Source organism: Petromyzon marinus, unplaced genomic scaffold (assembly GCF_048934315.1).
Source record: "Petromyzon marinus isolate PM22_M1 ecotype Great Lakes invasive population unplaced genomic scaffold, UKy_Petmar_22M1.pri1.0 PM_Scaffold_28, whole genome shotgun sequence".
NCBI classification, from domain to species: Eukaryota; Metazoa; Chordata; class Hyperoartia; order Petromyzontiformes; family Petromyzontidae; genus Petromyzon; species Petromyzon marinus.
The window spans coordinates 877,544-903,565 of NW_027423257.1; the positions used below are offsets into that span (position 1 = coordinate 877,544).

The following is a 26,022-nucleotide window of genomic DNA, read 5'->3' on the forward strand; positions in this document are numbered from 1 at the left end:
CGCTCACGGCCACCGTCGGTGGCTCGCGAGCTTCTGAAGCGGCGGCTCGCTGGCTGGGCCACCTCTACGTCGACTCAGCCCGAAGAAGGCGAGAAGCTTGCACGGTGTGGACACAGCAGCAGTGGCGGTGGTGCGGGGGAGGCAGAGGAGGCGCCTGGCCCACAGCCGTCACGCGCTAGGCGCCTGCTGAGTTCACGGCCCTGCTGCTGCTGATGATGATGATGAGGAGAGGCACTGCCAGATTGCGGCTGATGGGATGAGTTAAATTTAGTTTTTTGTATCTCTGGAGGGACGGATTTGTTGTCGTGGCAGAAATGGCCTCCACTTGAGGCCGCGATGTGGAGTATTTGGTCTCCTCTTCCACGCTGGGCGTAGCCACACTTTACCCCTCCACACGCGGGCCGTGAGCTCACTGGACTTGCAATGCAGAGGTGCAGGTTCGAGTCCATTTCACACTCAGCCACTCACTCAGCCACCCACTCACTCAGCCACTCACTCAGCCACTCACTCACCCACCAATTCAGCCACCCACTCACCCACCCACTCACTCAGCCATCCACTCACCCACCCACTCAGCCACTCACCCACCCACAGAGGGATAAAGACCCTTCATGCAGTGGTTGTGTAGTATCTGCGTTAATATTTTTGTTGTTTGGTTATGGTGGTGGTTGCGATGGTTATGATGGTGGTTGTGGTGGTGGTTGAGGTTACAGTTGTGTTGTAGGTGGTTTTATTGATTGTTATGGTAATTGTGGCTCTGGTTGTGGTGCTTGTGGTGGTTTTGGTTGTGGTTATAATTGTGGTTGTGTAGGTTGTGGTTAAATGTGCGGTTGTGGTCTTTGTGGTTATATTTGTTATAATTGTGTAGGTGGTGGTTGTAATGGTCATAGTTGTGGTGTAGGTGGTTATGATGGTTGTTTTGGTAGTTGTATGTATTTTGAACTTCTATCGCACCTTACCCAGCCAACCGTGCTAATTGGAGGTGTGGTTTTAGTTGTGGTTATTTTATGGTTGTTTTGGTTATAGTTGTGATGGTGATTGTGGTTGCTGCAGGTGCTGGGATGAAGGATGCGTTCTGGGTCCTCTGTCCATGCGGCTCCAACAGCGATGGCTCCAGCCTGCACTGCCGCCCCTGTGCCGCGTTGGTCACATGACCTTGCCTCCCAGCATACCTTGCAGTCGTCGTTGATTCTGGGCCATCTTTACCTCCTGCATCTCTAGAGGAGCTCTCGCTTCCTCCACGCACACTCCTCCTACCTCTGCTCTCTCTCCCCGTGTCTCCCTCCTCTCTCTCCCCGTGTCTCCATCCCCCTCTTATTTCTTGGTGGTCAAGGTTTAGGGGTCAGGAGTTTACTGGCTGCACTCTAACCTTTGACCTTGGCTGTCACTCGAGTGGATTTGTCGCACAGCAGTCAACCCATAGCATCAGGATCTGTCCCGTGACCTCTTGTGCCTAGCCTGGAACAGCAGTCAACCTGTGGCACCCGGATCTGTCCTGTGACCTCCTGCACCTAGCCTGGTACAGCAGTCAACCCATGGCACCTGGGTCTGTCCCCTGTCCTCCTGCATCTAGCATGGCACAGCAGTCAACCCATGGCACCTGGTTTGTTGTGATGACATTACCGCCACGTAGTGGCGAATGGCGGCCATTGTCGTTGTGAGTTGGTGGGCTTGTGTGTAAGTAATTGTGATGAGTGTGTGACTATCATGTCGTGTGTGTGAGTTGGATGGTAATGGTGTGTTTACGAGGGTGAGTGTGTGTGGGTCTGAGTTTCGTGGTGAGGATGTGAGTGATGGTATGTGGCAGTGTGAGTTTGATGGTGATTGTATCATGGTGAGTGCAAGCAATACTGTGAGTTTGACTTATTTGCCCCCCCCTCCCTTTACCCACTACCCACTCTTCCTTCCTCTCTCCCTCCACTCTCCCCCACCCCCTCTACCTCCCTCTTTCCCTGCCTCTCTATCCCTCTCCTTTCTCCCGTAACTACCTTGCCTGTAATACAGGAGGTCGTGGGTTCGATCCCTACCCTCACACCTGCTAGATATTTTGAGTTTGCGTGTCTCTCCCTGTGGTCGCGTTCAGAGTGTTTGGTTTCTATAAATGTCGACGTAATGATAAGCCACTTCGTTGACTGATAATTTTTGGCCTTTTCTCTTCTGAAGAAGAGCTGTGTAGCTCGGTGGGCCTCACCGGGTAAAATATAAATAGTTTAGTTTCCTCTCTTCCTCCTCCCTTCCTCCCTCTCCACACCCCCTACCCCCCAGCACAACAACACGAAGCAGGAAGAGGAAGGTTTGTCTCCCAAGCCGAGCGCTTCCGGGTCCACCTTCAAGATCCTCCCTCTGCCCCGGGTGGGGGGGGGGGGGAAGATCCCCTCACACAGGGTTACGGTGCCCCGCCCACATACACACAGGGTTACGGTACCCCACCCACATACACACAGGGTTACGGTACCCCCTACTCACATGCCAGGCTATGTGCACCACACAGAGACCCAAAGACTCGCACATAGATCCATAGACTCACACAGACCCATAGACTCGCACAGAGACCCAAAACTCACACATAGATCCATAGATTTACATAGACTCATTGACTCACACAGAAACCAATTAGCTCAAACAAAGACCCGTTGAAACATAGACAATATACTTACACAAAGACCCATAGACTCACACAGACTAATCCACTTACTCACCCACTCGTGCACCCACCCACTCAACGACTCACAGGCTTACTCGCTCACCCAATCTCTCACCTACTCACTCAGGCACTAACTCAAGAACTCTCTCACCCATTTACCCACCCACTTGCTCACCCACTCGTGCATCCACTCACAGAATCACTCATAAACTCACCCACTCACACGCTCCGAAACTGACTCACAAAATCATTACCCACTCACTCATGCCCTTACTCGCCCACTTACCCATGCGCGCACAGGTTCGCCGACTTACTTACTCGCTCACAGACTCCCTCTCTGATAGACTCGCTCATAGACTCACTCGCTCACAGACTCAATCGCTCACAGACTCACTCAAAAGCTCTCACCCACTAACTTATTCAGAAACTCACTCAACCACCGACCCACTTACTTAAAAACTACCTCGCTCATCCGCACCCACTCACTGACCTACTTACTCATCCACTCGCTCAGCCACTCACTGACCAACTCACTCACAGACTCGCTCACTCATCCACTCACTCCGAAACTCATTCATCCACCCACTGACTCACTCGCAACCATTAACTCGCCCACTCAATAATTTCACCCATTCATTCATTCATCCAATTGCTCATCCACTCACTCAACCACCCACTCACTCATTCAACAACCCACTCACCCACTCACTTGGAGACTCTCTCTCACCCACTCACTCACTTGCTCGCCCAGTCTATCAGTCACTCATTCATGAACTCACTCACCTACTCACCCACACAATCGATCAACAGCTCACATACTCAATCACGCACCCACACACTCACTCACCCACTTACCTATCCACTCATTCAAGCACCCATTCCCTTAATCACGAACTCAGAATATCAATCACCCACTCACCCTCCCAATAATTTCATCACTTACTCACTCACTCCATCAGTCACTCACCCACTCACTCATCCACTCAATCAATAACCTGCTTATTCACTTACTCACACACTCACAAACTCGCTTATGTACTTGCTCAATTAGTCACTCACTCACTCACCCATATTTTCCCATTTATTCCTTCCGTCACTTCCTCATTCAGCAACTTCGCCAATGATTAACTTATTCATTCACGTATCCACTCACTTACCTGCTCACCCATCCACCCAATCACTCAGAAACTCACTCACCCACTCAATTAGCCACTCACTGACCCACTCACTAACTCACTCAGAAATGCACTCACCCACCCACTCATTTATCAAATCATCCACTCTCTCACCTACTCACCCACTCACACACAAATGTACACACTCACTAACTCACTCCCTAACCTACTCACTCACCTACTCACTCATCCACTCGCTCAACCGCTCACTCACAGATGCACTCACTCACAGACTCTCTCATCCACCAATTCTCACTTGGTCACCCACTCATCTACTCAATAATTCACCCACCCACAAACGCACACACAAAAACACCCACAAACAGAAATAACCACGGAACAATGATAAAGATCCCCCGTATAGCCATAACAGACCGTTGGGGCAAATGCTGTTAGCAAGCACCTATGAAAGCCAGCATGGAACACGAGGGGGTGGGTGGCCAGCACCACGCACGGCCATCTTCGTCTCCCTAGTGGTGAGGTGTGTGCACATCTCCACTAGGGAGACGAAGTTGGCTGTAGGTCAACACAGCCTCAAATGAGTGCCTGGTGGGGTGCACACACCTCACCAGACACTCATTTGAGGCTGTGTTGACCTACGGGATGCCTGGTTCAGATAATCGTCACCAGTGTTGACCATTAGAGGGAATCAAACCTGGGTCGCCAAGTTCGTAGCGCAACACACTAACCGCTATACTACACACTCACTCTCACAAGCTCACTCTCTCTCACAAACTCACTCTCTCTCACAAACTCACTCACTCCCACATGCTCACTCACACTCACAAACTCACTCACTCTCACAAGCTCACTCACACTCACCAACTCACTCTCTCTCACAAACTCACTCACTCTCACAAACTCACTCACTCTCACAAACTCACTCACTCTCACAAGCTCACTCACTCCCAAAAGCTCACTCACTGTCACAAACTCACTCACTGTCACAAACTCACTCACTCGCTCTCACAAACTCACTCTCACAAGCTCATTTACTCTCACAAGCTCACTTACTCTCACAAACTCACTCTCTCTCACAAGCTCACTCACTCCCACATGCTCACTCACACTCACAAACTCACTCACTCTCACAAGCTCACTCACACTCACCAATTCACTCTCTCTCACAAACTCACTCACTCTCACAAACTCACTCACTCTCACAAACTCACTCACTCTCACAAGCTCACTCACTCCCAAAAGCTCACTCACTGTCACAAACTCACTCACTGTCACAAACTCACTCACTCGCTCTCACAAACTCACTCACTCTCACAAGCTCACTTACTCTCACAAGCTCACTTACTCTCATAAGCTCACTCACTCTCACAAGCTCACTCTCTCTCACAAACTCGCTCACTCTCATAGTCTCCCTCACTCTCACAAGCTGACACACTCTCACAAACTCACTCCCACATGCTCACTCACACTCACAAGCTCACTCACTCTCACAAACTCACTCTCACAAACTCACTCACTCCCACATGCTCACTCACACTCACAAACTCCCTCACTCTCACAAGCTCACTCGCTCTCACAAACTCACTCGCTCTCACAAACTCACTCTCACAACCTCACTCGCTCTCACAAACTCACTCGCTCTCACAAACTCACTCTCACAACCTCACTCACTCTCACAAACTCACTCACTCTCACAAGCTCACTCACACCCACAAGCTCACTCACTCTCACAAACTCACCCTCACACAAATTTACTCTGACTCACTCGCTCTCACACAAAGTCAAATACATTCCCCGTTTGAGATTCCCTTTTAACCTGAAGAGACTGTTGGGGAATGTGCTGTTAGCGAGCACCTATGAAGACTGAATCAGCACACTCGGGAGTGGGTGGCTTTAGAGTTCAGTGTTACTCACTGGGGCTTCCATAGAGTTCGGTGTTAATCATTGGGTCTCCCATAAAGTTCAGTGTTAATCACTGGGGCTTCCATAGAGTTCAGTGTTGCTCATTGGGTCTCCAATAGGATGAAGTGTTAATCACTGGGTCTCCCATAGGGTTCAGTGTTACTCACTGGGTCTCCCATAGGGTTCAGTGTTAATTACTGGGTCTCCCATAAGGTTCAGTATTAATCACTGGGTCTACCATAGGGTTGAGTGTTACTCACTGGGTCTCCCATAGGGTTCAGTATTAATCACTGAGTCTCCCATAGGGTTGAGTGTTACTCACTGGGTCTCCCATAGGGTTCAGTGTTAATCACTGGGTCTCCCATAGGGTTCAGTATTAATCACTGGGTCTCCCATAGGTTTTGGTATTAATCACTGGGTCTCCCATAGGGTTCAGTGTTAATCACTGGGGCTCCCATAGGGTTCGTGGTGTTAATCACTAGGGCTCACATAGGGTTCAGTGTTAATCATTGGGTCTCCCATAGGGTTCGTGTTAATCATTGGGTCTCCCATAAAGTTCAGTGTTAATCACTGAGAGTTGCATAGAGTTCAGTGTTACTCATTGGGGCTCCAATAGGGATAAGTGTTAATCACTGGATCTCTCATAGGGTTCAGTGTTGCTCACTGGGTCACCCATAGGATTGAGTGTTAATCAATGGGTCTCCCATAGAGTTCAGTGTTACTCACTGGGGCTCCCATAGGATTCAGTGTTACTCACTGGGAATCCAATAGGGTTCGTGTGTTAATCACTGGGTATCTAAAATAATTCAGTGTTACTGACTGGGTCTCCCATAGGGTTGAGTGTTAATCACGGGGTCTCCAATAGGGTTCAATGTTAATCACTGGGTCTCCCATAGGGTTCAGTATTAATCACTGGGGCTCCCATAGGATTCAGTGTTAATCACTGGGGCTCCCATAGGATTCAGTGTTACTCACTTTGTCTCCCATAGGGTTTAGTGTTAGTCACTGGGTCTCCCATAGGGTTCAGTATTAATCACTGGGTCTCCCATAGGGTTGAGTGTTAATCACTGGATCTCCCATAGGGTTCATTGTTAATCACTGGGGCTCCCATAGGGTTCAGTGTTAATCACTGGGGCTCACATAGGGTTCAGTGTTAATCATTGGGTCTCCCATAGGGTTCGTGTTAATCACAGACCCATAGATTCCTAAAACCCTAACCCTATAAACACCTAAGCCTCTATACCCCTAACCCTATAAACCTCTAATCCTCTAAACCCCTATACTCTGAAAACCATAACCCTCTAATCCCCTTCACCCTTCACACCCTAACTTTCTAAGCCCCTTAACCCTTAAACCCCTCACCCTCTAAACTCCTCACCATCTAAACCCCTATGCCTCTAAATCCAACCCCCTAACCCTTTGAACCCCTAACGTTCTAAACCCTTAAAAAACAAATTCTCTAAACCGCTAACGCTCTAAACCTCTTTACCTTTAAAACCCTAACCCTCTAAACCCCTCACCCTCTAACCCCCTAACCCTCTGAACCCAAACCCCTAACTCTTTGAGCCCCTAACTTTCTAAACCCCTAACTTTCTAAACCCTTAAAAACCAAACCCTCTAAAACCCTGACCCTCTAAACCCATATCTTTCTAAAGCGTAAACTTCAGAACCCTTAACCTTGTGAACCTCGAAACCTTAACATTCTACAACCCTAAATCCCTAACCTAAGTCCCAACCCATCTAAACCCCAACCCTCTCAACATCTAACTAACCCCAAACCCTCAACACCTAACCCTCTAATCCCCTCACCGTTTAAACCCCTATACCCCTACAACCCAAACCCTAAACACCCCCTAACCCTCAAACCCTTATACCACTAAACCCGTAACCCTCTAAACCCCCAACTCTCCAATCCCATAATAAACGCTTTTTTATGCGGTAAGATCGTGTAAATATAAATGTCTTAAAACCCGTCACCACCCGACACGGCCAATTAATAAAGTTTGTCACGTGAACAAAAGTGCCAATTAGTTTCTACTTTGGCACATCGGTGTGTTGGAGACTAACCCAAATAAACCTTTATTATGCAAAACGCCTCAACCCCATAACTCCCCCTGCGCCACCCCCCATGTCCCCCTCAGCCCCCACACCCCCCTCGCCCCCTCGCCTTCCCCCGCAGCTACTTCCGCTGAGGCCGGGGCGAGTGGAGGCGGTGCTGTGGATTGTGGGTGGCGAGAGGCTGATTTGGAATCCCTCTCACGGTCACCGTCGGTGGCTCACGAGCTTCTGAAGTGGCGGCTCGCTGGCTGGGCCTCCTCTACATCGACTCAGCCAGAAGAAGGTGTGAACCAAGCGTGGTGTGGACACATCAGCAGTGGCGGTGGTGGGGGGGGGAAACAAAGGAGGGACCTGGCCCACAGGTGCCTCCTTTGTTTCACTCCCCCCGTGTCTCCCTCTTTCTCCCCGTGTCTCCCTCCTCTCTCTCCCTGTGTCTCCATCCTCTCTCTCCCCGTGTCTCCCTTCCTCCTCCATCTCCCCGTGTCTCCATCCTCTCTCTCCCCGTGTCTCCCTTCCTCCTCTCTCTCCCCATGTCTCCATGTCCCCTTCTCTCTAGGTGGTGCAGGTTCAGGAGTTTACTGGCTGTACTCCGACCTTTGGCCTTGGCTGTCGCCCAAGTGGGATTGTCACACAGCAGTCAACCCATAGCATCAGTATCTGTCCCATGACCTCCTCTTGCACCTAGCCTGGCACAGCAGTCAACCCATGGCACCTGGCTCTGTTCCGTGACCTCCTCCTGCACCTAGCCTGGCACAGCAATCATCCCATGGCACCTGGGTTGTTGGGATGACATCACCGTCATGTAGTGGCGAATTACGGCTGTTGTCATCGTGAGTTTGTAGGCTTGTGAGTAATGGTGCATGTGTGACTTTCATGACGTGTGTTAGAGTAGGATGGTAGGGGTGTGTTTTTGAGGGTGAGTGTGTGAGTGTGTGAGTATCATGGTGAGTGTGAGGGTATGTGAGTATCATGGTGAGTGTGTAGGTGTGTGAGTATCATGGTGAGTGACCTGGTCAAGGCCTATGATACCATCAGTAGGCCTGGGCTCTGGGTCGTTCTTCGTGCTTTTGGAGTACCTGACCCTCTGCTCACGATTATTAAGGACCTTCATGATGGTGAGCGGGCCCGGGTAAAACTACGTGGCCGGGAGTCAGAGCCATTCCCTGTACACCTTGGGGTGCGACAGGGATGTCCTCTGGCTCCCACATTATTTAACATCTATTTTGACCACGTAGTTCGTGAAGCCTTCAATAGCTGTACCGGGGGAATCTCCATATGGTACAGATATAATGGGAGGCTGATCGATGCCCGGGTGCGGTCAAGGGATGGCTCCCTATTGCTCAACTACGTTATGTATGCTGATGATTTGGTAATAGCTGCTCAGTCAGAGGAGGAGTTGGAGACGCTGCTGCTGAGACTGGAGCGTGCCACTAAGAGGTGGGGCCTTACCATCAGCCCCACCAAAACTAAGTACCTGCCTGGGTATTTTGTACCATCGGACACTCCACCCCCACAACTCATGATCGGTGATGGGGCAGTTGTGGAGAGAGTGGAGAGTTTCCCATACCTGGGCAGTGTGCTTATGACTGGCTCCAGTTTAACAGCAGAGGTCTCACTCCGAATCAGTCGAGCGGCAATATCTTTTCATCGGTTGTGTAACGCTGTGTGGAAGCTACCTGGTCTGTCGCTCCGCACTAAGCTTCAGGTCTTCTCGGCCACGGTCATTCCCTCCCTTCTCTACGCTTGCGAAACGTGGACCCCCCTAATGGAACATCTTCGCCGGTTAGAAACATTTAGGCTGGCCTGCCTACGATCCATCCTGGGTTTAACCAGACTGGATTGTGTGAGGAGCTCAAAAATCCTTGAAAGATCTGGGCAAGGTCCCCCATCGGTGAGCTCCTCCGGCGGGCAAGGCTGCGATGGCTGGGTCATGTAGCCCGCATGCCCAGCCACCGCATGCCGAAACAGCTTTTGTTCGGCCGGATTGAGGGGGCAAAGGGGGCGCGGCACGGGCTAGAGAAGAGATGGAGTGATGTGGTACAGGAGGACGTGGAGCTGAGTGGACTTGCCGATGACTGGTAGCAGCGGTGTCAAGATCGGCCTCTGTGGAGGAGGCTCGTGAAGGATGCTACTGGGCAGTTGGAGGTAGTCGCCCTCCAACAACAACGGAGGGCGGAGGAGCGACGCTCACAACAACGAGCGGAGCGCCGGGTGGCTAAAGCACAGCAGGTTGGCACAGTTGGGGGCACAGGTGGTGCATCAGCCAGTCATCTCAGTCAGTCGACCCGTGGCACCTGGGTCTGCCCCGTGATCTCCTGCCAGCGGGCGTTCGACACTTCACGTGGCCTCAGGGTGCACATAGCCTGGCACAAGCGTCGTGGTGACGTCACCGCCACTTAGTGGCGAATGGCGGTTGTTGTTGTGTGGGTGTGTAAGTATCATGGTGAGTGTGCGTGTGTGTTAGATGGCTGGCAATGTTGATGGGTGGTGATGATGATGCAAGCCTTTTGCTAGAGAATGGCACACTGAAACTAATATCACGTAGCTATTTCTGAGTACCCTTCAAGTGCTGTCTGGTCCACATCGTAAAGGGCAGGACTTTCCCACCTGTTCTTTATTTAAGAGCAACGTTGGTCACAACAATGTTGTTACTTCTTACAGCTGGAATTTATCCTAAGTACATGGAGAACCACATTGCAGCCATGTGATAGTTTGTGTTGTGCAGTGAATGATGACCGGGCTGAGACCATTAACTCGCTAGACTTGAGAATCTGCTTTGATCACAGGCTGCTGCCTGGATTCAAACCCAGGTACTCCGTTGTGCCAATTCAGTGCTTTGACCACTAGGTCCATGGGCCGCCTCTAAACACCCCCCACGTTAAAGACATAAGCAGCAACCTGTTTAGTGAGCAGCAGCATTCTTTGAATATTTTGCCAAAGCAATTGGGATTGTGGAGCAGTGGCACAGTCCTGCATTTGCTTTCTCTTTAATCCACCAAACGCAACTTGCCGCTTGATTGTTGCGCACCCATTTTCACTGGTTGGTGCACAGAGGCAGGTGGATTTAAGATACTCAATCATTTGTTTCAACTGCTGTGGCAGATGGTGGAGCAGAGGGGCAGTGGGCAGAGGGCCAATGGAGTGGTGGGGTAGTGTAGCTGTGGGGCAGAGAATGGGATTATTTGTGGGGAAGAAGGCGAATCACCTGAATGTTTTCCCACCACCGCTTGTATGTACTCTGAAGAAGAACCATTTCGTAAAACGTCTCTTATTATCTATTTGTCCTTGTACCGCCACAAACATAGCCGGGACAGCGCACACACGAGCCAAGGCACATTTAACCAACCCAGGCAGCACTCGCAAGCAATGCAACGTTACGTTGTGTCCTCATGGGTTGATTTCACAAAGTTTATAGTAACACCAACAACAAATATATTGATCCTAATTCTTAACAGGGTGGCCTTGAGACTTGGCACGTGCAGGTTTTGTTCATTGTCTGCACCAGACCCCTCCAGCTCTCTCACACTGGGTCAGCTGCCCCTTCCACGTCCTGGAAACCATGGCAAGGTCATCCCATGAGGACTGCCTGGATGAAAACCAGCATGGAAGGGGCCCAGTGTGGGGCCGGCTATGCTTATGGAATAGTCCTGTGTGTATGTGTGATGTGAGGTGTCCTGGTAGCAGTCATTCTCCCCTGTAGTCCTGGCATCTTCTGCTCATCTTCATTCCCCAGCTGTGGTCACAGTGGCACAGTCTCTCTGGGGAACCGTGCGGTGTGTGTGTGGCGTGTGTCACGGGGTGGGTGGGTCGTATGGTGATAGCGGTCATTGTTGGCACCGATCCACTACCACCGCCACCACGCCTACTGGGCGGTGGACCTGCCACCACAAAGCAGCACATGGCGGAGGAGTGAGGTGAACGCTGTCGTCACGCGAGCGAGGCCCCCTCGCTTCCTCTTGTTTTCGTGCATCTCCACCTGCACCTCCTCCATCTTCTCCTCCTCTGTCTCATCCTCCTCCATCCCCTCTTCTTCATCCTCCACCACCGTCTTCTCCTCTACCTCCTCATCCTCTTCCTGCGCCACCTCTGTCTTCTCCACCTTCTGCTCCTCCACTAGCACCATCTCTTCCTCCTTCATCTTTTCCTCACCCTCCAGCACCACCATCTCCTCCACCCTCTTCTCTTCCTCCACCACCACCACCATTGTTTCCGCTTTGTCCGTCGTCTCCATCTCCTCCACCACGACCATCTGTTCATCCTTTGTTGTCTCCTTGCCTTCCGTATCCGTATTGTCTTTATCCTCTCCCTCCGTGTTCTCCTCCATTGTCACCATCACAATCTCGTCCTCCTTTGCCTTCTCTTCCTCCGATTTCTCCTCCTCCGTCTCTACCTCATCCTCCATCATCTCCTCCACCTCTTCTTTCGACTCCTCCACAACCTCTGACTTCAATTCAAATGCCTGGACGAGTGAGGAGGAGGGCTGCGCTGGCTTAGATCAGTGAAGAGACAAACACGACACCGTTTCACCTTCCTGCTACGGCAGACATCGCCATCTCCCCATCCGTGGGTGGAATGTGTGGTGGATTCATTCGAGCTTAATATAAACAGCAGTAACGACATGGCCAGTGAGTGTGCTTAGTATTGGTGCTGTCATTCTCATGGGGCAAGGCTATCCTTGAGATAGGTGCAGCTGTGTCTCACACAGACTGTTGTAGTTTCACAGTAGTGGGTGGCGTTGCTGTGTAAATTTAGCTGATTCATTTTTAGTGATATTTTATGTGTCATTCTCCCCTTGGACATAGTGGCCTAAGCATTTAAAATTACATCGGTGGAGATCCTGAACATCCGCTGTGACGGAATGGGTGTGTATCTTTGTGGTTAATGCAGCGGCAGTAATAACCAGGGCGGGAAGCAAGATCTGAACTGTAAGCGGTGAGCGATGAGTGTGCGACCCTTTGGCTGCTTCAACCCATCCAAAGATTTCGATAAAATATCCGACAGTGATTTGAGGTCGACAAAGCCGCCTCCCTTGACGTCAAAGGCATCTCAGAGTGCATTGAGCGCGATGAGCCACTCACATTTCGCATCTCAACGCATTTGAAATTGGACACCCCTCCCAGTGGTAGCTGTCTTTGTGCATTCCAAGGCAACTTGGCAGCTGGCCTGGAAACAGTCGTAAGAAGTCTGCCAAAATATCACGGTGTCTACATAAGGGAGAACCCATGGGTACCCCCATGGGTTCTCCCTTATCACCAGTGATAGCCAATGTTTTCATGGAGAAATTTGAATCAGACGCCATCCAGACTTCCACCCTCAGACCTTCTCTGTGGAAGAGATATGTAGACGACACTTTCGTCATTTGGCCACATGGCCTCCCAGCTTTGAACCTCTTCCTACACCACATCAATTCCAGACGTCCCGCCATCAAATTCACCATGGAAGTGGAGAAAGATGGCAAGTTGCCGTTCTTGGATGTTCTGTTTGAGAGGAGACCTGATTGCTCATTGGGACATTCTGTCCACAGGAAACCCACCCACACAGATTCCTACTTGAAACCTGATTCCCACCACCACCCGACTCAAAAGAATTATCTCATCAAAACGTTATACCACAGGGCTCATTGTATTTCGGACCAACACCACCTGGCCAGTGAATTTAAACACGTACATCTGGCCCTCAAGAGAAACGGATACTCTGACCATACCATCTGCCAAGCTGTTTCTCCCTCCATACAGAAACAACCACTTGATACTCCGGTCAAAACCATCACACTACCATATATAGCAGGCGTTACTAAAAAGATCTCCAAAATTCTAAACAAACACAAGATCCTGGTCCGGTTCAATACAGTACACAAAATCCGTGACCTGATCCCATCCGTGAAGGATGTCATTCTTGATTTACAGTACTCCGGGGTTTACAAATTGAGCTGCACTTGTGGTGATTGCTATATCGGGGAGACGGAACAACATGTCTCTGACCGAATTCGCGAGCACAAATCAGATTTGAAACACGGCAGAACGAATTCTGCTACGGCAGAACGAATTCTGCCGTAGCTGATAATTGTTTCAACGCTGTGGGTGATCACGATATAATTTTCTCCGATACCAAGGTCCTTTGCAAACCGACAGGTTATCATCAGAGATTTGTTCACGAGGCAATTCAGATTTACAAACACAGACACAATTTCAACCGAGAAGATGGTTTCAAATTAAGCAACAATTGGAAAGACCAAACATTAAACTAATTTCAATGGTACAGTATATTTATTTCAAATAGTGGCACTCCAAACTTCCAAGGTCGTGATTTTTGTTTTATTTTTTACCTACGTGACGTTACCTAATAGAACCAATGAGTATGGAGCCTTGCAGGCACGAAAGCTTCAAATCTAAATTTCAATGGTACAGTATATTTATTCTAGTAGTGGTATTCCAAACTCCCAGGGTGGTGTATTATCATCTTGTGCTAATTCCAAGCTTTGTCAGTGGTGCGTTTGATGCTAATTTTCTTTGTCAGGGCGTTTGCTGTTTGCCCCCTCACAGCTTAAAGGGAGGCGACCAGCGCTTGGCTTTCTTCACTCCAACGCTGTCCGCTGGACAGGTTGGTCCCTTCACCTGATGAAGGCCGTGATTTTTGTTGTTTTAATTTTTTACCTACGTGACTTTACCGAATAGAACCAAAGAGAATTGAGCAGCGCGCTAACCACTACACTACCACTAAGCTACCACTACACTACCACTACACTACCACTAAGCTACCACTACACTACCACTACACTACCACTACACTACCACTACCCTACCAGTACACTACACTACGCATGTCCATACGCACAGCAGTGTAATAGGATAACAGCGTTTTGTGATTATTTTCACAGGTTAAACATAAGAACACTGAAGGACTTCATGACGATGACAAAAATGCACACCATTCTAATGCATTCTGCATTCAATTACTACTGATATTGAGAAATTTGGCCTCTTGTTCAGCTTGGCCTCAGGTTCAGTAAATAATATTGTTTATGTGCGTCAAGTCTTTTTCAAGTCCATACTTCCATTTATTTGCCTTTTGCCGCAACGTACTGGGTCAGATTATCCTGCGCATTTGTAAAATATCTCTCATAATCCCCCCTGGGGATGCAAATCTTCGGTTCTAGACGTCGCCTTTCATGAACGTTGCATTCACTTGTTGATTTCGTAAATTTACAATCCGCATATTAATCAGCGCTCCTAAGCTAATGTGGTCATTATACTTATGCCTATGTGTGCTGTATTGTTTTAGGAATGGCCCATTTTTGTTTTTCATTTTGTAGTGGTGTTTTGTGTTGAGTTCCGTCTCTTGAGTGTTTAAGTTTATTCTAGACTTCGTCACGTTAAGGTGGTGCTTTGTAGTCCTTTGTAGTCCTATTGACGAATATCTTAAATCGAAAAGGACGTCAATTGGAAATGATTAATCGACGTTAACGTGTTTGATTTGAGAATATTTTATAACTGTTGAATTCCTGAAAGTGAAATAATTTTCCTAGTTCCTTAACTGTTTGACCAAGCTAATTAATACAGATTTTGATGCGAGTTTTAACATTAAAATTCTTGCAGATGAATTAAGACCTGATTTGTTTTTAAAGATGACTGATCGTACATTATTGATACCATATTCTTCCTTAAAAAAAAACACGGACGAGTAGACATGCACACGAGTGTGTATCCAAACACGACTATATATATACAGCGGTGGGCATTCACTTACGAGTGTGCATATACAGGGGTGTACATACATACAGAGATACAATGCAGTGTACATGCACAGCAGTGTATGTACACAAGGATTGCGTTCCACTGCGAACACGACCGATTGTACCTACATATGCACACAAACGTGTACATACACAGACGAGTGCTCGTCTTGTGGTGTTTCCTATATTATGGTTTGTTATACATACACGCAGAAGTACATATATACACACGTGAGTGTACATACACAGCAGTGTACACACGCGCGAGTGTGCATGCACAGCAATATTATCGTTAATATTTTTTTGCAGATGAATACAAATCAGATTTTTTTAAGTTTTCTGATCGTTCGTTAACTGTACAATGCTTACAACAAACACCTGTACACACACACACGAGTCAAAGTCAAGTGTACATACACAGCAGTGTAAATACACTCTTACAAGCCATACCATTTCGATGATCATTAAAAGTGTATTACAGCAATTGTAAAAAAATTCGTGGACAAATCACCTTGGTTGTTCTGACAAACAATTATCAACACGAGTGTCCATAAATATATTTATAAAACAAGGTCAGCACGGTATAAACTTGCACCTCAAATTCCAAATCACAATTTGAATACTGCATGTTCCTGGTAACGCCTTTGAATTGGCAGCAGTTTGCAGCACATTGCAGGGTGAATATTAGCAAATTAACGCGAATAATGCGGTGAGATGAACATACGTATTCAGGCTTAAGCTCAATGGCCAGATTAGCGAAGCTCTGTTGCTAGATATGCATATTGTAAATTCAAAAAATAACAATGGAATGTAAAGTTCATGAAATGCAAAGTCGAGAACTCCATCTTTCATCATTGCAACATCATTCCAAACGACCCCACCATTGTGTGCTGGTGTCATTGTCTCAATTCTAATAATACCTGTGACTTACGGCTTTCTACACCTTACGCCACGCTCCCACACCCCCTTCATTCGTTTTTTGTTTCTCAGAAGGAGGCACTCCCTGTTGTTTGTCATTCCCCTGCCACGAGTAAAGTTTTGCAAAAACAACCCTCTTCCTTTATTGACGGTGCCGGACGGTAACGCTGTGGTGGATGTGAGCAATTTCCCCCACCACAGTGGCCCACGAGGCCTCTGGACGGGTGCAAGGGGCTGGTAAACCCCTCAATATTGAATGTAATTACCATGAAAACACGTCCAACATATTAAACGTGCTAAATATTGAATACATACACTGGTGTATACACACACACCGAATGTCGTATGTTACAGACTAAAAGGTGACGATTGTTTTTTTTGGCGTTACGTTATTATAAACCATGCTTACAAGCTAAACCATGCAGATGATTATTCAAAGTTTATGACAGAAATTGGAAGCATAACCACCCTCGTTTTCTCGAAGCACCCTGCTCAACAAGAGTGTCCTTAAATATATTTATAAAACACGGTCAGCACAGCATAAACTTGCACTTCTTAGTCCAAATTGAACTCGACATCATTTTGATCCTTCAGACTGTATGTCGCTATTAAATCCTCTAAATCTGCAGAAGTTTACAGAACATTGCGGGCGTGAATATTAGCAAATTAACACGAAGTACAGAATTATTCAGTGAGATGTGCATACTTATTATATTTGAAGGACAATGGCCAGATTAACGAAGCTATGTTGCTAGGAATGCGGATTGTAAATGTAAAAATTTACAATTGAATGCCAAGGCCATGATAGGCCACGTTGAGAACAAAGAATTTGGATGCTAGAGGGGAGTTATAAGGGGCTTAACATTACACATCAAGATCATTTGGAGAGGAATTTTCCTGAGGATAGACGCTCGACTCCTCGCCCTGCAGACTACCCTTCTCCTGCGAGACCCAGCGTGTTGAGCACGATTGCGTGGCGACTTGTTGGCGACTTTGCTTCGGGAGAGGTCGTGTCGATCTCATCAGGGATATCGATACGCCGTGCATCAACAGGTAAGTTTCTTTGTTAGTGGATAATCTGGTAATCGCGTGTAGTTCGACTTACGAGACGTTACTCTGTCTCGGTTAGACGTTATTTAGAATTTGCTTAGAGTTTGCCTTTAATTATCAACAATGGAAAAGATAAACTCTCCACAGTGCCACGCACACACGCGTAAGCAGCCGTTCAATTGCTGTGTGTGGGAAGGCATTTGCACATAAACCACATCTTCACCAGAAAACTCACACGGGCGAGAAACCGTAGAATTGTTCTCCTTTGGAGAGGACGTTTTCACGGTCATCACCCCGAAACAAGCATGAGAAGATCCGCAATGATAGCGAAGTGAAATCAAAAGGTGAAATACAAAGTGCTGCAATGAGTCCTGGAACAAAATCATCTTTCGACCCTATACAGGTGGATCCGGAGAGATGCGTGGATGTAGTGGATGTAATGAGCCCTGACGACAATTCCTCTTTCGACCCCATGCAGGTTGATACTGAGAAATGGCTGCTGGAGTGGCTGGATAATCAAAGTATTGAGTACTTCTGTTAAAGTCTTGGAATGTGCATGTTAGATCAATTAATAAGGCCGTCTTGTTTTATGATTTGTCCATTCCTGTTATTCATTTTGTGGTGGTGTTTGTGTTGAATTCCGTCTTGTGAGTGTTGAAGTTTATTCTAGACTTCGTCATGTTAAGGTGGTGCTTTGTAGTCCTATCGGATTACTTGTTGATGTGGTGTGATACGCAGTGGTTGTGAGGTGGTTCAATTCCTGATTTTACTCTCGCGGTTAAGTGGTCTTGTTGAGCAAAAGTTGGAGAAAGTCTGTGGTTACAACTTTGCTCAATATTTTAAACATGTTCTTTAATTTTCATCATTGTGTAATGAATTAAATCACTTCAAATAATAGGCTTCAGAGTGTGCGTGGATTGTACGTTCGTTGTTCCTGTGTTTGATGGCTTGGACTTCTAGACGAATGGCTTCAGTCGAAAAGGATGTCAATTGGGGAAATCGACGTTTACGTCTTTGATTTTGAGATTATGTTTTAACTGTTGAATTCCTATTGGGAAATAATTTGCCTAGTTCCTTTCCTGTTTGAGCATGCGTATTAATAAAGATTTTGATACGAGTATTAACGTGAATTTTCTTGCATATTAATCAAGACCTTAATTTTTTTTAACGATGACTAATCGTACGTTATTGCTACCATATCCTTCCTTAAAAAAACACGGACGAGTAGACATACACACACGAGAGTGCATCCAAACACGACTATCTATAAAGCGGTGTGCATTCACACACGAGTGTGCATGTGTTTCTACGAGTTCTAACGTTAATATACTTGCAGAACAATAAAGACCTGCTATGTTAAAGATGACTGATCGTCCCTTATTGCTACAATGTTCATAGCGAACACGTGTGGAGGCGAGTTTCAGGTGAAGCATCTCCATCACACAAGTTTACCCTTACCTGGTAGCATCGTGGCGGTCCGCTGGTCACACTCACTACGTCACACTCCTTACGTCACACTCACGAGCTGTAGGGGCGGGGCTCTGTCTGCTCTGGCGCTGTTTTCATTAATTTAGCACCACGAGCGGGGAGTCTCATCCCTGTAGTTCCCTGTCGTGGTGGCGCATTCATTACCACGTTGCCCCTCAATTCTTTGTACGACACAATGAAAAATAATTTGTTTGTTCCAATTCACAATCATACACGAGTACACATATACACTCCCATGTACACCCATACACGAGTGGACATACACAGCGCTGTAAAAACATACACGAATGTGCATACACACCGCTTCATACATACACACGGGTGCACATGCATACAAGAGTGCGCATACACACACGAGTGTACATACACTGCAGTGTACGTACACCGGGATTGCGTTCTACTACACGAACAAATGTGCGAACAAATGATTGTACATACCTATACACACATTCACGCATGTACATATCCACATAAACGAGTGTAAATAAACACACGCGTGGACATACACAGCAATACAGATTCATGTACATACGAACAGTAGTAGACTAGGATAGCAAGGTTTTGTGATTATTTTCAAAGGTTAAACTGACGATATGAATCTTATATGCCCCACAACACTGAAGTACGTTATGGTATTGAAAAAAAAGCGTGCCATTCTAATTCATTCTCTGTTTCCACTACAAACGTTTGGAATTATTAACAATATCAAGAATATTGACCTCATGTTTAATGAGTAGTGAAGTTATTCGTTTAGTTGATTTGCATGAAGTCTTTTTCAAGTTCATACTTCAATGTTTTGCCTTTGCTTCGGCACACTGGTTCGGATTATTCTTCCCATTTATGAAGTAACGCTCCTTATATCCAGCAACATACCTACGCTCATGTGGCCATTCTGCTAAGCCTAAATAGTAATGTGCATTTCACTGCATCATTTTTCGCTTTAGTTTGAATACGAATAAGCATCTCCTTGCATAATCATGTGCATGTTGTTAGTTTGCAAATTTATTTTGGCCAGTAAACTTCTATCAATTCATCGGCCCAAACTGTGAAATACCGTCTAAAATATTACAATGTTTATCGAGATATACTTAAACTAAGAGGTGCATGCTTCATAGCGTGTTGACGTGGTTTTATGAATATATGTAAGGACTCTTGTTGATCACTGTGTGTCTAGACAACGAAGGTGAATTGTTATATTCGATCATTTTAAATGGTTATAATTGCTGTGCTTACCCATTTGGATTGTATAGTTTGTAAGTGTTGTAGATTATTATAACCATTGTCAGCCTATAGCAGAAAGTATCGTGTGTACTTACACTGTGGTGTATGTACAGTGCTGTGTGTACGTATGTGTGTATATATTGTCTACGCGTTTTCACGGTAAGTGCATTGAATGTTGAGGGGTTAAAAGCCCCTCGCAACAGTCCGGAGACCTCGTGGGCCGCTGTGATGGCTATCAGCCTTCCCTCTAGGCGATTCCTCACATTTACAACAGCTTTACCGTCTGCCACCGCCGATGAAGTATGGGGTTGTTTTTACAGAACTTTACTCGTGGCAGGGGAATGCCAAACAACAGGGAGAGTGGCAGTGGCTCTTCTTCTGAACAAAGCAATATAGGGGGCATGGGACCGTGGCGGTGAGCTGTAGGAAGCTGTATGCCCCAAGCGTCGAGTGGTGGTTGTTCCTGCCTGCACTGAAGGTGAACATCGGTGAGCTGTAGGAAGCTGTATGCCCCAAGCGTGGAATGGTGGTTGTTCATGCCTGCACTGAAGGTGAACATCGGTGTTGGGATGCAGGCAAGGCCGATAAGTCAAGTGCCTTTCGTAATTACCTGTATTAGAATCACACTGTGCTCGAATGAATACATTTTGTATGTATATATGCAAACTGCATGCTGTGGGATTTGAATTGCATTATCACTAGCATCACATTGTGGTCGTATTAAAATCACACTATCCACTGCTGGATCTGCCCTCTCAACGGATTCATATATACACAGTATGATTATTTGACGTTTACGTATTGTTTTTTTAACTGTTGAATTCATGAAAGCTTCCAGCTGTAAGTAGCAGCTCGGCAGGACTGTGGGGTTAGAGCGGGGATGTAAATGCGGCGCTTTTGGTACGTGCCTACTTTTGCAGGCTCACTTTATCGCCGCCACTGTTACATTTTTAATCAGCCAAAACTTGAGGCATTTCAAGAGGGTTGGTTTGTTTTGAATATTTTAGATCACCCACCCTCGTTTCTCTGAGACCACCCGATACGCTCGCAATACACCGCAGGGTGACTCATCCCGACATTGATGTCTGGATCAAATCGCCAAAAAGCAAACTCTCACTAACGTCTAACCGAGACACAGTAGCGTCCCGTAAATCGGACTACACGCGATTTCAAGTTCATCCACTAACAAAGTCAAGTATGTGTTGATGCATGGCGTATCGATGTCCCTGTAACCCGTCTGAAGAGATCGCCACTAACTTTCCCGAAGCAAAGTCGCCAACCAGACGCCACGCAATTGTGCGCGCCAGGCTGGGTCTCGCAGGAGAAGAGTAATCTACAGAGCGAGGAGTCGAGCGTCTATCCTCAGTAAAATTACTCTCCAAATGGTCTTGAGGTCTCATTTTAGGCCCCTTATAACTCCCCTGTAGCATCCAAATCCTTTGTTCTCGACTTGGCCTATCATGGACTTTGCATTCAATTGTTAATTTTAACATTTACAATCCGCATATGAATCAACATAGCTTAGCTAATCTGGACATTGTAATTACACCTTAATATGTATGTACATCTCACTGCATCGTTGTATGCTTCTGTTTGAATACAGATGTACATCTCCATGCATAATTCCGTGCTTCCTGTTAATTTGCAAATATTCACCCGGTTATGTCCATTAAACTGCTGAAAGTTTAGAGGATATAACAGCGACATACAGTCTAAAGTATCAAAATGGTGATGTCCAGTTTGATTTGGACTAAGATTTGCAAATTTATATTGCACTGACTTTGTTTTATGAACGCATTTAAGGACACTCGTGTTGAGCGGAATGTTTCTAGAAAACGAGGTTGTTATGTTATAATTTCAGTCACACACTTTGAATAATCATCTGTATGCTTTAGCTTGTAAGCGTGGTCTAATATAATGTACCGCAACAAAATCAATCATCACCTTTTCGTCTTCGGTGCGTATGTATACTCTTGTGTATGTGTTCAATATTTTGCACGTTTTATATTTTGGACGTGTTTTTGTAACGGTAATTGTGTAGTGCCGTAGATGGGCCACACTTACCGGCAGTGGCCCATCTGCAGGCGGGGTCGGGGACCACGTGGCTCCCTCCGCGCAAAACTAGTTTAGCACCAATGGATTTGACTAAAACCAATCATGCACAAGACCAGTTGAAAAACTATCCTGACATTTTTACAAATTAATACACACCGTGAGGAGGGGAATTCCTTAATCGGCATGCTCGAAGTGGTCGAGTGACACGGACGTATGTTCTCCTGTACGTGCATTACACGTAGTTATGTTCTCCTGTAAACGAGGGCTACTCCGAGGAAAATGTGCACAGCGCACGCTGCGCTCCCACGGTTTTGTCTTTATGATGAGCCGCGCTTTCCATGTCACAGCGATCTGCAGGTTCTGCGCTTGTTTAGCTTGAGGCTGTAGTCATCGCCGCGATGCCGCCAGGGAGTCTGCTGAGTGAGCTCCTGCGCCCCGTTATCAATCGAAGGCTCGCGTCGACGAGCCGCGTGCCGTCAGGCTCGTTCGGAACAGGACTGTGGCTGGGAGGGCTCGGCGGGTTGTTTACAAGTTCTTGGGAGACGCCGCCGTGTTTACACAACCAATGGGGGAGCAACGTCGGCTCGGAATGAACTCGGCAAAATTATATCACTTGAGAGAGAAGGCTGCAGATTTGTGCGTGTCGTTGTCTCGTTACCAGCTTTTGGTGAACACTTGGGTGTCACGTGGTGCATTTTATCATTCTCGTGACAGACTGCAAAGGCTGAAGAAGAATTTCCTCACATCCGACATGACACAATATACGCACAGACACACGTAAAATGTACCCCCTGTACTTTCCAATATTCCTATAACCGTGCTTGATTCAAGACACTTATTACCTCTTTATCAGTGACACATTTAATAGTCATGATTTTTGCTGGCTGTTTTGTGTGTTTGGGTCTTTGGGACTGTCCGTGATGAACACAAATAAAATTAGTTCCTTGAGTGTAATCCCCTCCATATACGTAGGCTTTGTTCGGGCACTCCAGTTTGCTGCTACACACGATGACCAATTCAGCTCCTGCCCTCGCCCTCAGGACCCTCTTGGAAATGCAGCTTGAGACCACCAATCACTGCACCGCCACTCCCTGAATGCATGATATTGCAACATTGGTCAAAAATAAAATCCATTGCAGTCATTCTCAGCACAACAACGGATGAAGGCCCCTCCCGTACATCGCCTTCATAATGGGGGGTCATTTAACCATATTTCACCACGCTGGTGAGTGCGAGTTAGGAAAGCGTGGGTGCCGGTCAGTCCAGATGTCGCTCGCCACTGATGCGTGCCGTGGGTGGGAATCGAACTCGGGTCGACGGGTTTGTAGCGTGATGCGCGTAGCACTGCATCACCGCTTCCCAAACGCACGTATTGCACCATGTACCTGTACTGTGCGAAACAAGTGTTGGCACACTCGCATGTCCTCCTTTCTTACAATTGCTATGACGCTTCTCTGGATCCCCTTGCTGGCAGGTGCTCAAGTCATCCACTCGCTCACCATAGCACTCTCATGGGACAGCTGCAGGGAAGAGGTTTCTGATGGGGGCGGGGTGGTATCTTTTAAACAGCGCCAGGCACACCCCCAAATCTCCATTTCACAGCCTCGAGACGTTTTGCACATTTGTAGATGCAGGGCTTTACATTCCTCGCTCTACATTCCCCCCAGGATGCTACTGTAGGCTGGCTCGGAGTGGGAAATATCGGCGTAAGGCACTACCACTAGAGTGTAAGGTATGTCTTTCCATAATAATGTTTCATTATCGTTCTCATAATCTTATAAGTCTATAAACAGGTTTATACAAAATTATGAGGACCAAATTAAGAGAGATTGATGTGGCGTGGCAAAATAATTCCCGGTGCAGCGATCCGGAGCCGTTCCGGCTGAAAGTAAACATTGAGCGGCGCGATGGAGAGAAAGAGCAGTCTAATCACGAGAGAAGAAGGAGCGATGAAGGGGACCGCTCCTACCCCTTGTAGCAAGCCTCCCTTCTCACGCCTCTGGATACTTCACTGTCTATCAATGCTCACAACATGCTCGATTCTTTCCTTGTTTTTTTTTATTCTCGTCGATTCTTTTGTATGGAAGCCCCCGTTTCAGTGAGCCCGGTGCTCTCCTCCATCCCGTAGGCATTAGGACGAGACTCGCCTCCTCCCGTGGAACGTCTGACCTCCATGCCCCTCCCTGCTCTCCGCTCCCACAATGCTCCGTCTCCTCACCAGTTCCCAAGTTCTCCATTCGGTGGCCACACTTCCCCTACAAGGTGAGCCTGCAAGCGGACCCGGGAAGCTGCGATCCTTCGTGAACTCGCCAGCGCTTTCCTTCAGCATCTTTCTCTGGAGGCTTCCTGAAGTCCGGAGCTCCGGACTGATTAAGAAGCTGAGTCTGTCTAAACTTCTTTATTACCTAAGGATGATTCCTTCCCGCATTATTTTTTTGTACGGTGTGGCCCAAAAGTCAGGACACATTGGGTTATTATTGTAGAGTGTGGCCCAAAAGTCAGGACACATAAGGTAATTTTTTTACAAGGTGGCCCAAAAGTCAGGACACTGAGTGATTGTCCAGGGTGGCCAAAACGTCATGGCACATCGGGGTTATTGTTGTACAGTGTGGCCCAAAAGCCAAGACACATAGGGTTATTGTACAGGGTGGCCTAAAAGTCAGGACACATTGATTTATTGTTCAGGGTGGCCCAAAAGTCAAAAGACAATTGGTTATTATACAGGGTCGCCCAAAAGTCTTGACAAGTCTCACACAGAGAGACATAGACTCACACTCAAACTCACTCACGCTAAGACCCAGAGGCATTGGGACCATGGAGACCCCTATATTTACATATAGCCTCACACCGAGACCCATCGAAACACAGAGACAATATACTTACACAAAGACACATAGACTCACAAACAGACTCAGACAATGGACTCTCACAGAGAAAAGACTCACACAGAGACCCATAGACATACACATCGACTCACACTGATACCCATCAACTCATACAGAGACCCAAAGACTCACACAGAGACCCAAAGACTCACACAGAGACGCATCCACTCGCTCACCCACTTATTCACTGCTTGTGCACCCACCCACTTACTTACCGACTCCCTCACAAGCTTACTCGCTCACTCGATTCCTCACCGACTCACACATCCACTCAGCCACTCACTCACCCACTCACTCACTCATAGACTATCTCAGAAAATCACCCACTCACACACTCAAATGCTCGCTCACCCAAACATTTACCCACTCATCCACTTGCTCAACGACACGTGCCCAGACTCACTCGCACCCAGTCTCATTCGCTCCCAGACTCACTCGCTCCCAGACTCACTCGCTTTCAGACACTCACTCACACTTCTTGCTCAGAAGCTCACTCACCCACTAATTCAGAAACTAACTCAACCACCAAACCACCGACTCAAATAATTCCCTCACTCATCCGCACCCACTCACTGACCTATTTCTTCATACATTCACTCTGCCACTCACTGGCCAACTCACTCACTCATCCACTCACTCAGAAACTCCTACAAACCCCGACCCATTCACTCAAAAACTCACCTTCTCACTCACCCACCCATTCACCCACTCACTCATCCAATAACTCACTCACTCATTAAAGTACTCACTTACTCACCCATTTTCTCAGCCACTCAATCGGAAACTCACTTACCAACTCGCTCAGACACTCACTTACTCATAAAAGGACCGTTTTACTCGCCCACTCACTCAATAACCTGCTCCTTCACTCAGAAAATAATTCAACCTCTCAGTCACAAACTCGCTCATCCACTTGCTCAAGCAGTCACTCGC

At 47.2% G+C, this 26,022-nt stretch overlaps 1 long non-coding RNA gene across 2 annotated transcripts; it reads left to right on the forward strand.

Annotated features, from left to right (window-relative positions):
- LOC142923091 (uncharacterized) lies at positions 1-23,158 on the forward strand. Of its 2 annotated transcripts, none has more exons than XR_012940512.1 (5): positions 1-104; positions 2,266-2,352; positions 7,824-8,023; positions 14,257-14,340; positions 14,618-23,158. It is a non-coding gene; the product is annotated as an uncharacterized LOC142923091 (long non-coding RNA). The 2 variants fall into 2 exon arrangements; XR_012940513.1 differs by lacking the exon at positions 1-104 and adding an exon at positions 123-1,141.
- Positions 23,159-26,022: the final 2,864 nt, after the last annotated feature.